Source organism: Rhipicephalus sanguineus, chromosome 3 (assembly GCF_013339695.2).
Source record: "Rhipicephalus sanguineus isolate Rsan-2018 chromosome 3, BIME_Rsan_1.4, whole genome shotgun sequence".
Classification (NCBI taxonomy): Eukaryota; Metazoa; Arthropoda; class Arachnida; order Ixodida; family Ixodidae; genus Rhipicephalus; species Rhipicephalus sanguineus.
The window spans coordinates 57,429,651-57,444,123 of NC_051178.1; positions in this window are offsets into that span (position 1 = coordinate 57,429,651).

The following is a 14,473-nucleotide window of genomic DNA, read 5'->3' on the forward strand; positions in this document are numbered from 1 at the left end:
TCGTTCCTTGCCCTCCTACTTTTCCCGGCTTGGGTGGTTGTGGACGGGAAAGTGGTGAAGTGGCCCTTTACTCCTCCCCTCCGGCTCCTCCAAGTAAATAGCCTACGCAAACTGTGTTAGCTCAAATTTTCTCTGAAAAAAATTTGGGCGATTATAACGTTAAGCTACCCCGTATTGTTTCCTTCCGTGTAGGTCGTTAGCTGTTAATGATTGGTCGAAATTTTCTGGGTCATGCTCATAGTCCCTGCTCGTAAAACGACGCAGCAAATGACGCGTAAGTGAACTACCGCGTAATTACAACGTACGCATGACTGCGTAAAAAAGAATAATACTGAACTATTTTCAGTACGGCGTATTGTTTGTCATTGGTTCTTCGCTATTCGTCAGAAATTTTCCATAAAATCGCCTCCAATTGTTACGCGACGTCACAAGTCTGCGAAAACTCGCGGCGTTAAAATGAAGTGTGAACAATAAGCAGCACATTACTGTGCTGAACATTAACTCATTTCTTTCGAACTAGCCAGACAGTGTCTCTTTCTGAACGTAATTTAAGAAGGCTGCCCGCCAATCACATTGGCAGCGGCTGCTTATAGCAGCGGGCGAGGTGGATTCATATGTGTATAATAGATAATTTCGGTTGCAGTATAACGATGTTGAGCTGTTTTTGCGCGTGTACAACTCTCTGTGAACTCATCGTTGCTGACAGAGAGGCAGAGAGAGAAATAAACATTATTAGAAGCAGACACAATCCTTTGCAGCTAGGCAGCCTTTTTAGTCCAGAAAACCGTGGGCGCTGACCATCTCCCTGGTGAGGTAGATCAAGTAACGGGGCAAACCTGAAAGCTGGGCTTCTCAATGTGCTCGAGTCCACTGCCTTGTTACAAGGCGCCACGATCGCTGCAGGCTACCATATATGATAAGTCAAATGAAGCAGGCTAATCGGAGACTAAAGTGGGAATCTATTTTAGCTTCCCTCTCCAGGCACAACTAAAATACTGGACACTTCTGCACACTCATCAACTCACAGCAGCTTGAATATGGAGCAGTGGCGATGCTATTCGTTTTCAAAGAAAGAAAGAAACTGAATATCCTGAAAAAGGAGAGCGTTTGATCGGGCTGTAAAACGTTTACTGGTTCCCGCCCATATTTGCGTCGGGAATTACTTAAAATTCACGCCAGGAAGAACAAAATTAAATCATGACAGATTGCTGTAATGTTATAGAGCCCCTGCTGAGCGATAGCCTCCTCTGTAATGCTCGAGCGCAAGACGCACAAGCGTGGAATAGACAGCCCGCACCGCACGTAGCCTACAGTGCGTGGTCATGACACAACGAGGACAGTCGTCAGAGCAGAATCGTAGGACAAATTTTATTAGAAAATTACGCTATTGCTGCGTTCAAGTAAAACTTTGCCTGACTTGTTAGTTTCCCAGTGTACAGCCGACGATAACCACTGACGAAAGTGGGGTGGCTCCGCCCCCGCAACGTTTCTCAGTGGGGGGGCTACGGCCCCCTTGCCCCCCCGGTAAATACGCCTATGTGACTATGATAGCGCCGCGACATATGCGGCTAAGAGAGAGATAGAAACGGTCAAGTTCCTTTTGTTCGCTAAGAAATGCTCCGCATTTAATATTTGCAGTCAATAATTGATTCGATTCAGAGAAGTTCAAGCGGATGGACGGTGAATACAATGACGACAGGTGCCGTTGCGTCTTCTACGCCGCTTGTTTATGTGCGCATTTCCAACGAGTTTCATCGAATGCGTTGCTGTGCCAGTTGATGCAATATCGGAAAATAATAGCAGAGCGCAAAAAAGACGAGACACAAGAGACAAGAGCGCCCGTCCCGTTTTCTTGCGCTCCGCCTTTATTTTCAGAGTTTCATCGAATGGCTCATTTGATGTAACAAGTACAGCTATTGAAATACGTAATGCTCTAAATTGTATTAGCAAAGAGGATAACTGCATCGATAGCTGGACGAAGGCGTTGCGCGTGGATCTGCAGCTACTTCAGGTAAATACTACATTTGCCTTTCCGACAATCTCATGACATACACTTTAAGAGAGTGGTTCTGCCACTACACTGCAATGCCAGCAGAGCTGCCTGATCTTCTTTGGCGCTAGAACTCAACAGCCCCATCTGGACGACTATTCACCTCGAGATTAGCGTGCCTTGATGCCCGCGCTCCGCCGAGGGTGAGGACAGCCACGTCATCTGCTAAGATGGCCGCCATTGCGCCTCCCGCCGCAGCTGGGCAGCATGCGAAACGCGTTACACAACGCGCTTGCGATGCACGAATGCGTCCGGAAATAAGTGCACGCTAACGAGCTTTTTCTTTTTCTTTTCTTTTTTGAAGCTTGGACAGCTTTTAGGACCGCTGTTGCCTAAATGCTTGCTAAGGAAGCATGTAATTCATGTAAGCTGACGGCCTGTGCATGCGTTATGCGCTAGAGGTAGATCTAGAGTTATGTCTGTAGAATCCTCTTCCCTACGTCGGAAACGCCAGATTTAAGTGTAAAGCCTTACCTAATTCTCTGCATTCCAAATGCACAAAGAATCGTTTAAAGTATTTATATACTTGTCAGCAGCAGCAGCAGTATATATATATATCCCAAACACGCACTTTAGCGATGCGCGGCTACCTGAGCGCGATTAAGGTGGCTTATTTTGATGAGTTTACAAACAATTAACTCGTTTATTATAAATATCATCATAGATATTCTACACAGAATAAAGGGCCGAGGGGCAGTATGGTGCAAATATACTACTAAGATGAAATGAGAGCCTCTTTATGATTATTATTGCTGGAATTTCTTGCTCACAATCTGGGGCCGCATTTGTATCGGCACTCGAGTTGCACCTTGAGTCCTTATCAGAGTGATGAATACGTGTGTACTATGGCATAAAACTTTGCATAGACGCGCAGTATCTGTGTTTTTCCTTTTTTTGTATCTGCAGTTTTTTTTTAATGCCTGATTGCATGCCCATGTTATTGAGTGTTTCCAATACTGTATTGCATTTTGTGTGGAAGATCCACTGCATCGTTTATTTCTCATTTTAATTAAAACTAATATCTGGGGTTTTTCGGTCCAAAACCATAACATGACTCTGTGCACGTGCGCTCGCTACGTGATGGCTGCTCGATGCTGCCGGCCGGTCTGTCCTGCTCGAGTTCTTGAAACATAGGTGGGAAAGTTCATATAACACAATTTGCGCTGAATGTTCAAGGAAAATCCTTCGCGAAATCCAGCGGAGTTGCCGTCAGGAGCACGTTCAGTGTCGTTTGCTCCTGGTGTCGTCTGCTAGCCATCATAGTGTATGTACATCTGCATGTATGGCGTGAACTTCTTGTAATGACTTGGAAGGTACCCACTACGCCATAAATCACAATTTTTGTGAAGTTGGCAAGCACCCACTACGCGAGGTACTCGCTACACGTCTGTAAGCCATTATGTGCATTTGGTTGATGAGGCGACTGATCATAGAGAATTATGGCTGAGTCCTTTGTAGTTGGTTGGAAGCTTTAAGCGACCGACTAGTTACGTATTTCACATAGTGTGACGCCAGGTCGTTGTTTCATTCTCCTACCACGCTATTTAACATATGTCAACGTGACAAAGAGAAAGAGAGAGGGAAAGTACTTTAATGAGGCCCTGAGAAAATGGATCATGGGGGCCTTATGGGCTTTCTTGGCAACCAATACAAGTACAGTTGCGAGGTACCCACTACGCTATAAATCTTCATAATTTTTGTGATGTAGGGAATCACGCAATATGTCATTTTTCGTCAGTCTTCAGAGAACCGTAGTATCCGCTAAACATCCATAAGGCATTGTGTGCACTTTGTTGATGTTGTGCCTGATGATGATGAAAAATTATGACTGAGCCGTTTGTAATAGGTTGGAAGCATTCAACGACCCACTCGTTAAGCAATTTCCATTGTGTGACGCCTGGTTACAGAATTCGCGTTTTGTGACTGCTGGTTGTTATTTTGCTCTTCTACCACGCTATATTACATATGTTAATGTGGTTTCTTCTCGAAATGAAGCCTTTATAGGGCTTTTACCGCAAAGGATTTTAAAGCACCGGCATGTCTCTGTTGTAGAATACTGAGTTTCTACGCGGAGGGCCCAGGTTAAAACCTTGTTCCGTCCTGGATTTTTTCGCTTATTTATTTTTTCTTATTTCGGGCGATAGCGGTTACGGACACCGGCGGCGGCGAACATTTACGGCGCCAAAAAGGGCTCTTAGGATCTCGTAACAGCTTTCGCTGTAAAATACTGACAGGGTCCCTTATGCATTTGGCAAGACGACTAGAAGGCGAAAGCCATCTTCTTCTTTTTCTTCGGTGGTTATATTGTTCCTCCCCACCCCCTCCGAAAGCGCTCTACACCTCACCTGTTTTTGCCCTGCCTCCATGATCGGTGCGCCCATCAGGGAGGCAGTGCAAAGCGACGATGCCATGTGATGACGTCGTCATCTTATGTGGAGTCATGATGAAGATAAAAATTTTGGTGATTTGTGACGTCATGATGACGTGATATGGTGACCTCATACGTGATCACGATTTTTGCATCAATCGTATTGACGCCGCCGACGGTTGGCGTTTGATGAGGAATCTGAGGCTTTCGCTGTAAATATTAAATCTTGTTACAGCGCGGTAAAGAATAGCACTAATCAGCCAAAGGGGCCAAAAGATTGCTGGGAAAGAGCGCTCTTTCTCCTCTACCTGGACCATTTCGCCGATTTTTCCTACTGTTTGCCAAGCTGTACTATTGGTGCCAAATAAAACAAGAACAGCGGATCACGTTGCCAAAGCATTAGGAACTGTATAGTACGCGCCGTGTTCTCATCACCATTGACAGGCGCGCACACCCGATTAAGCCGCGCTGCGCGATCCAAAACATGAATGTGACTCACGAGCGGCCCACCGCATCAGCGTACCTGTCTCTAATCATAAGGGCGAGAGCTGCAGCACGCGCCCCAATGCTGGCGTTTTATTTGGCGCCGATAGTACGTGTAACAAGTTTTAATAGGCAGTACCAACTCGCCCAATCCACGCTAGTGGTCCGCGATAAACCCGCTGGTCGGTGTACTTATCAATGTTATTTCGTCGCCAAACGTTTTGTGTACACAGGTCTACATTACTACAACTGGGAGTGAAGTGTGAATTTTCGTTCAACATAAGCCCGTTTACCCAACGCTAACTTTCGCGAAGAAGCCGTGAAATTGATCGTGCTTCGCTTCCAAAGCAGCGTAGACTCTCGTTAACTCGCTTGGCGAGACGTTCGCGCTTTCACGTAAGATATTTTAACGCCATCCAGCCCAGTGAGTTACGCTACTAACTCGGGGGCATGATCGTGACCGTGATGCCTGTGGGTATATAGAAGATACCTTGAATGCAAACGTATCTTAACCTCCTGTACTGCTGGCAGCCGTCTATAGAACTATCACTAGATGAAAATACAGCTAGTAGTCGAGGACCGCCATGTGATGCGAGCGAACTATAATGAAAATGCTGCTAGTCTAGCCAGAGTACAGCAGACGACGAAAGCCGGATACCCCCATTTGCGTCACCGGAGTGCAGAATATTTGTGTTCGCAGCGCCGCCATCAGTGGCGCACGAGGTGAATAGAGCGTCTGCAAAAACTGATCCGCAGTTTGATGATGCAGATTTCTGCGATACGTTGTATAGAAACAAGAAACTTTTGCTAGGCTCGATGGGGCGTACTGGGTTTAGAAAAATGAGCACACGGACGAAGAAGGCGGACACGAGGGGCACCGTACTATAAGCGGGTTCAGCCTTTGGCCATTAGGCTCGATAAAGTAGCAAGGACAGCACGGACACGTCGGCCGCAGTCGCGACGCTCCTTGTGATTTGTGTATCGGACACAACGGCAAGTGAGCGACACCGCCCTCCCGCCCCCACACTCCGTCTATAGCCATATACCGGCGTGACGAATAATGGCAGTCCGAATTTAACCGCCAGTGCCATCGTTCCGTTACTCGTGCATCGAACCATGATTCGCGCAATTCTACGGGGCCCTTGAAATAAACATCTGACTCAGGGAATTGAAGCTACGAGGTCCTGAAATGCGTTCTTCCGCGTCGCTTGAAATTACGTCACATTTTCTGATGATTGGGCCTGAGCCCTTACGATAAAGTGCGAGGCGCGTAACAGCCAGGGCATGATTACTAGAGCAGAGTGGAGAAAGACGCGAAGAAGGAACGCGGGACCACGGTAGACTTCAGTAAACATTACCACCTTCAAAATGCAAGCATGTTTTCTCGTGGTCGTGACGTTGACCAAGGCAGGAGTCGGCGTGTTCAAGACGAAACTCTTTATTTGGGCGAACTTGTGCCCGGAAATGAGAAGTCAAAGAACCAGCACTTTAAGTTGTACAATGATAGCAGCGAACAGAGCGTCGGGCGTCGATAGTCTGGTCGTCGCTGGAATGCCACATCTTTTGTACATCAGTCATCGAACTTTTCAGCGTTATCGCTGCAGGTGCTCGCGTAAGTTCTCGATTAAACTTGACTATTCGCATCCGGCGCGTAATCTTAACAGAATGATCTCAAATCATCGTGGAGCTTCTCAAACATTGTGGCGAGGTATGCGCGGAGCTTTGCTAACAGTCTTTGTGGATGAAACTCGAATCCATCAAAAATAAAACAATAAATACGCATGACAATATATACATGACGTTTGCTGCATGCTTAAAGTGTTTTGCACCCTTCTCTGCAAGCGACCAACCGCGCTGTACCTTACTCGTGTGCACCATTTACTTCGACTCCTTTCACCTCAAAGCCAATGCGAATCACGTCACTTTATGTGCCTTCCTGTGACGACGATGCAGAGGAGGTTACCGTGTACGTCACAGTGTTCAGTCCCGAGGTCCCATGAGCCGCTTGCGTTGACGGCACCAGCACAACCTCTTCCGACCTCGGCTACTCCTCTCCGGCACGTGCCGGTCACCTCCACGCCTTTATCGCCAACATCGGCAGTACGCGATGGTGTGATTACCAATGGGATTGCCTTGTCTGGGGCACTACGCAAAAAAGCTGCCATGAATTTGATGCATTGGAAAAGGTGTCCCATTTGAATTCCAGAAATATAAGTGCCATATTTGAAGAGATAAATAGAAGAGATTTATTTGTTAAATAAGCTGTGCTGAGCATCGGAAGCTTTTTACAATTTGCAAAATGCAATAAACAAACACATTTAAAGTGTATCCAAGATGTAACCATTTTATCACATTTTACCTTTAGGTAGCACTCTGCACAAACACAAAAAAGGTCACAGGTTCGGTCCCTGCCCGCGGCAAGTTATCTTTTCGTCCACTTTTCTTTCTTGACATTTACCTTACATTGACTACTAATAATATCCCCTATACTTTCCTTGGCATTATTTCTGTTAGGGCTCATTAAGCTTGCGGAAAAGCAACAGACAGCTATGAGGCACTTTCACGAATAATTTGCCTACACGCTCATGTTGCCGAAGTACTTTCCTGTTCAGAAAAATTATGTCAAACTTTTCTTAGTACTAATTGTGATGAATTTAGACGGAACACAGCGCGATTTTTCTGTAGATTTCCCTTCGTTAAGCTTCACTTCGAACAACGTGCACTTAGATTACACTGTAAAATCTTTGTATGGATTGTTTCAATGTTACAGAGCATTTCATGCCGAGATACCTCATTTGATCTAGATATGTATGTATGAATTCTGCTCTGCGAACGGCTTGCATGTCGCGTAGTATTAGGTGCAGGAAGAAGCCTTGGTCAGGTCACATGGATTTCAGTTCTCGCTTCTTTTTTTGTATATAAGCAAAACAAAGAAGCTCGTTGATTCATTCATTCCTTCATTTATTTTCTCATTTGAAGAGAGAAGCCTCTCATAACTTTGGTTATTCTGGCAATACTTATCACTGTAGCATCTTGAGACACAGTACACGTAAAATGGTTTTGCTTTAGGCATTGCAAGGCGTACTTTGCCTCATTTCTTGTTGTTCCGTATATTAAGTCTGAGACGTATTTCACTGACGCTTAAAAAATTGGGGGACACTTAAGCTTCGCCTTTAAGAGTTGAACGCGATAGCGGTATCCTGCCCCTAGTGCGCACTTCAAACATTACGAGTGTTTAAGAGCGCGCACTAAGGTGTGTGCCTTATGTAATGGGTAGCATGCTTTAAACCAGGAGCAATTATGCGCGAGAAACTTTTTCGAAGTTGCGATGCACCCACTACGTGGTCTCAAGGGAATGCGCGCAGTAATGTGTGTGCCTTTTGTAATGGGTGGCTGTCTTTAAACCACCAAGTCGTTATGATATTGACATGGTGTGACGCCCGATGGCAATGTACACTTGCACCACGCAATATTACTGCGATATTACATCTCGTACTGTGACACCTTCATACAGGACGCGTATTTTTCGGAAGCATGATAGTTACTTTCAGTGCAGCTCCAAGCAGAGGCGTGGCTGTGTGGTAGAACACCTGCTTGCCACGCAGACGGCCGGGGTTCGATTCTCACTCGGACCCAACATTTTTATTATTTATTTTATTTGCAGCTTTTTCGATTTTTCGGTCACGGACAAGATGATGATTTTTCGCTCACAACCAACGGTGCCGACGCCGACGGCGGAATTTCTGCGATACGAGCTCTTTAACGCTATCGCGTTAATAATCACACGAAAGTTATGCAGCGTGAAACTGATGTCACACAAACGAACCTCTAATACAATTAATTGCTTAGCAGCACCAGTTTTCGCATGGGTGGTAGGGAATGTGGCAAATAGAAAATTTCTAACTAACAAACACAATTAACGTGCTCTGTACACTATTTGCATATCATGGGACAGCTTGTACAGTCGTACAGACATATTATTCCTCAAGCATGCATATGCACGTTTGTACATGCACGTATTGTGGCAATCACTTAAAGCCGTTTATATCTGCATCTGACTTTACACGCGATAAAAAAGAAGTTGCGATGTCGGAATTATTTATAGACTATATATGCGTATTCCTTGGCAGAAATTAGTTTATGTACAATGAACCAAAGGCTCATAACGTTCCGTGACATTTTTGTGTATATTTTCCTTTATCAGATTGCAAAACAGCAAAATGAAGATATCTGTACTACTGCTCTTGACAATTTTGACTGGTGAGTAGACATAGGTACCGTACCGCAGCTTTCCGAAGCTTTTTCTTGGGTGACGCATTGAAATATATTCTAATAAGAGTATTAGATATAGAATTATGTTTAATCTGTTTTATTATACTATAATAGCTAGAAAAGTGTGCTTAGTAGCCTCTGCCAAATCAAAGGCGTAAGATATGCTGTCGCTTGACAGAACTGGAACATTATAAACACAAAAAATATTTTTATTATAATAAATGTCATCACATAATTACATATCATATTCCATGCAATTAAGTAATATTGTCACGTAGTCGTGACGTCGACGAAGACAGCAGTCTGCGTTTGCAGGATAAAACTGTTTATTTGGCCGAACTTGTGGCCGAGAAACTGAGAACTAGAACTAGAGCAATACACGCTGTACAATGATAGCGGCGAACAGGGCGTCGTCCGTCGATCAACTGACCAGCGCTGAAGCGCGTCGGCATTTAAACATGTGCCGTCGAATATTCCAGCGTTATCGCTGGCTGTCGTGCAAATTCTAGAATAAGCGCGAGTGTGCGCGTCTTGCGCGCAATCTTAACAAAATGATCTACAATGATCGCGAAGGCTCTGGAACAATGAGGCGCGGTTCGCGCTGAGCGTTGCTGACAGTCTTTGTGGCCGAAAACCGAATACAGCAAAAGTAATAAAGAAACGCACGTGGCAATGCCCCCCTCTGAAAAAGCATCGTCCCGATGCTTGAAACAGGCCGATGCATGCAACAATAAATAGCAAGAATAAAGCAACAAAGTGCAATAAACAATAAGCACAAGAAAGCACAATAATCAAGCAAAATGACAGTCCTCAGATTTGCTAACGCGCGTAATATGGTTTGAGGCGCACGACATGGACGACTTCAGGTCGTGCACGGCGCCGCTGAGAGTTCGTAATGCCGTCAGGGACAACCTCGTAGTCGAGTGCGCCGAGGCGTCCAAGTACCCTGTACGGTCCGAAGTATCGTCGCAGAAGCTTCTCGCTCAGTCCGCGTCGTCGTATTGGCGTCCAGACCCAGACACGGTCGCCGGGCTGGTACTCCACGAATCGTCGTCGAAGGTTGTAGCGACGGCTGTCGGTGTGCTGCTGGGTCTTGATGCGCAGGCGGGCGAGCTGTCGAGCTTCTTCGGCGCGTTGCAAATAGGAAGCTACGTCGAGATTGTCTTCGTCGGTGGCGTTGGCAGCATTGCGTCGAGCGTCGTTGCTGGGCTCCTTCCGTAGACCAACGTGTAAGGCGTCACCTGCGTCGTTTCTTGCACAGCGGTGTTGTATGCGAAGGTCACGTACGGAAGGATGGCATCCCACGTCTTGTGCTCGACGTCAACGTACATGGCCAGCATGTCGGCGATGGTCTTATTTAGCCGCTCGGTGAGGCCATTGGTCTGAGGGTGGTACGCAGTGGCCCGGCGGTGGCTTGTCTGGCTGTACCTCAAGATCGCCTGAGTTAGCTCCGCAGTAAACGCCGTACCTCTGTCGGTGATCAGGACCTCAGGGGCGCCATGACGCAGAACGATGTCTTCAACGAAGAACTTCGCTACCTCGGCGGCACTGCCTCTAGGTAGGGCCCTTGTTTCCGCGTAACGGGTCAGGTAGTCGGTAGCTACGATGATCCACTTATTACCATTAGTCGACGTTGGGAACGGTCCCAGGAGGTCCATCCCGATCTGCTGGAACGGTCGCCGAGGTGGCTCGATCGGCTGAAGAAAGCCCGCTGGTCTTGTTGGCGGTGTCTTGCGTCGCTGACAGTCTCGGCATGTCCTTACGTAGCGAGTGACGTCGGCGGCAAGGCGCGGCCAGTAGTACTTTTCCTGTATTCTTGCCAGCGTTCGGGAAACACCGAGGTGTCCTGCTGTCGGGTCGTCGTGCAGGGCCTGGAGGACTTCTGGCCGCAATCCTGAAGGCACCACGAGAAGGTACTTGGCTCGATTCGGTGAGAAGTTCTTCTTTCGGAGAACGCCGTTACCTAAGAAAAACGACGCCAGTGCTCGCTTGAACACTTTCGGAACGACGGCGTTCTTGCCTCGAGGTATTCCATAAGGCCTCTGAGTTCCGGGTCGGATCGCTGTTGTTCAGCGAAGTCGTCGGCACTTATGGTTCCCAAGAAGTAGTCATCGTCCTGGTCGTATTGCGGCGGCGGTTCCACGGGGGCACGGGACAGGCAGTCTTTTCTCGGTCTCTCTCGTCTACTTCGATTTGCCAGTAGCCGGTCTTGAGGTCCATCGACGAAAAGTACTTGGCGTTATGGAGTCGATCTAGGGCGTCGTCTATCCGTGGGAGAGGGTACACGTCCTTCTTCGTGACCTTGTTCAGGCGACGATAGTCGACGCAAAAACGTAGGGTTCCATCCTTCTTCCTCACCAACACCACAGGTGACGCCCACGGACTCTTGGACGGCTGGATGATGTCGTCGCGTAGCATTTCGTCGACCTGTTTCTTGATGGTCTCGCGTTCTCTCGTCGAAACTCGGTACGGGCTCTGACGGATTGGTCGGGCACTTTCTTCTGTTATGATGCGATGTTTCGCGACTGGGGTCTGTCGAATTCTTGACGACGACGAGAAGCAGTCCTTGAATTGTAGGAGCAGGGCTTTTAGCTGGTCTTGCCTGTGCTTCGGGAGGCTCGGGTTGACGTCGAAATCGGGTTGGTTTCGTCGATCCGTCGAAGCAGGTTCAGTAGCATCGAAGAGGGCGAAAGAACTGCTGGCATCCACGAATTCGTGGATGTAGGCGACCGTCGTACCAATGTTGAGGTGCCTATATTCGTGGCTGAAGTTTGTCAGCACTACCTTAGCTTTGCCATCACGCAGCTCGGCTATGCCTCTTGCGACGCAAATCTGACGGTTCAGAAGTAGGTGCTGATCGCCCTCGATGACACCTTCAAGGTCTGCGGGTTCTTGAGTTCCGACGGAAATGATGATGCTGGAGAGAGGCGGAATGGTGACGTGTTCTTCTATCACATTCAACACGTGGTTTCCTGGCGTCGTGTGTGGCGGCAGCGCTTTTTCTGAGGTTAGTGTTATTGACTCAGATCTCAGATCGATGACGGCGCCGTGGTGGCTTAGGAAGTCCATCCCAAGTATCACATCCCTGGAGCAATGCTGTAAGATTACAAAGCTCGCAGGATAAGTCCGGTTATTTATGGTGACTCTTGCGGTGCAGACTCCAGCCGGAGTTATTAGATGGCCCCCAGCGGTCCGGATTTCGGGCCCTTGCCAAGCGGTCCTAACTTTCTTCAATCTTTTGGCGAATGGTCCACTGACGACGGAATAGTCGGCTCCAGTGTCGACGAGAGCGGTGACGTTGTGGCCGTCGAATAGTACGTCGAGGTCGCTAATCCGTCGTCTTGCGTTGCGGTTAAATCGCGGCGTCGGGTCACGGCTAGGTCGGTTTGTCCCGCTGCTTGTACGTCGCGTCGACAGGTCTTCTTCAGGGACGGAGGTTTCGTCGTCAGGGCTTCGTCTGCTTCGCGTCGTGTTCGGCAGGTCTCGTCGCGTAGTCGTCGTCGGCGGCCGCGGAGGATCTTCGGCATTTCGTCGCACAGCAACCGCACCTCCATCGGTTGCTGCCCTTAGTTTCCCGGATACGGGCTAGGCGACCGGCCCCGGTTTGGGCCAGTGTGCTGCCGACGGTGCGGTGACATGTAGCGGCCGGGCGACGGCGAGCGGGAAGGTCGTCGTTCTTGCCACTGTGTTCCGGTCAGGTAGTCGTCGATGTCGCGAGGCCGTTCGCCTGGCTGCGGGCGCGGCGCGTTGACGGCGAATCCGCGTAGCCCCATCTGTCGGTACTGGCAGTGGCGGTACGTGCGGCCGGCCTCCCCGCAGTGGTAGCAGAGCGGGCGGTTGTCAGGGGCGCGCCAAACGTCGGTCTTTCGGGGGGTGTAGCTTTGGCCTGCAGGCGGGCGGGATGGCGTCGGAGGTGGCGGCGGTGTCTGGCGACGGAACTGCGATGGCGCGGGGCGTTGGGGATAGCCCGGAGTGGCGACAGCATGGCGTGCAACGGCAGCATAGCTCATGGCTTCCGGCGCAGGTGGCGGCGGTGCAGCAACTCCCAGCGAATGCTGAATTTCCTCGCGAACGACGTCGGCTATGGAATGCACTTGGGATGGCGATGCAGGAAACATCTTTCGGAGCTCTTCGCGCATGACCGCCCTGATCGTCTCACGCAAGTCGTCGGAGCCCAGCGCATGTGCTTCCCCGTAGTTCGTCGTCGGCATACGGTGGTTGTATTGCCTCGTACGCATTTCTAGGGCCTTTTCAATCGTTCTGGCCTCCGAACTGAACTCCGCGACTGTCTTGGGCGGGTTGCGTACAAGTCCGGCAAAGAGCTCTTGCTTCACTCACCGCATCAGGAAACGAAGCTTTTTTTCTTCTGACATAGCCGGGTCCGCGTGCCGGAACAGTCGGGTCATTTCTTCGGTGTACATCCCGATGCTTTCATTCGGGAGCTGTACACGGGTCTCCAACAGCGTTTCGGCTTTTTCCTTGCGGACGACGCTGCCGAAGGTGTCCAAAAATGCGGCGCGAAAAAGGTCCCAGTTCGTCAGCGTGGCTTCTCTGTTCTCGAACCATGTCCGAGCGGTGTCTTCTAGCGCGAAATACACGTGCCGTAGTTTGTCTTCACTTGTCCAATTGTTGAAAACAGCGACCCTGTCGTACCTTTCCAGCCAGCTCTCTGGATCTTCGAGCGACGACCCGTGGAAGGTTGGCGGCTCCCGTGGCTGATGCAGCCGGATCGATGTTGGAGCTACTGGGTCGGTCATCGTTACAGTCGAGGTCAGGGCGTTAGGTTGCCTGGCGTTGCCGGGAAGAGGTCTGTACTCTGGCTTTAGTCCTAGCTGCCGGCGGCTAGTTCGACGATCCGGGTTTTCTTTGCCGTCGTCCTCCTCGCGGCTTGGGCTTGGGTCAGCGCTTCGCGGGGGCGTCCGGATCATGGAAGAAGCAGCACCTCCACCAGATGTCACGTGGTCGTGGCGTCGACGAAGACAGCAGTCGGCGTTTGCAGGATAAAACTGTTTATTTGGCCGAACTTGTGGCCGAGAAACTGAGAACTAGAACTACAGCAATACACGCTGTACAATGATAGCGGCGAACAGGGCGTCGTCCGTCGATCAACTGACCAGCGCTGAAGCGCGTCGGCATTTAAACATGTGCCGTCGAGTATTCCAGCGTTATCGCTGGCTGTCGTGCAAATTCTAGAATAAGCGCGAGTGTGCGCGTCTTGCGCGCAATCTTAACAAAACGATCTACAATGATCGCGAAGGCTCTGGAACAATGAGGCGCGGTTCGCGCTGAGCGTTGCTGAC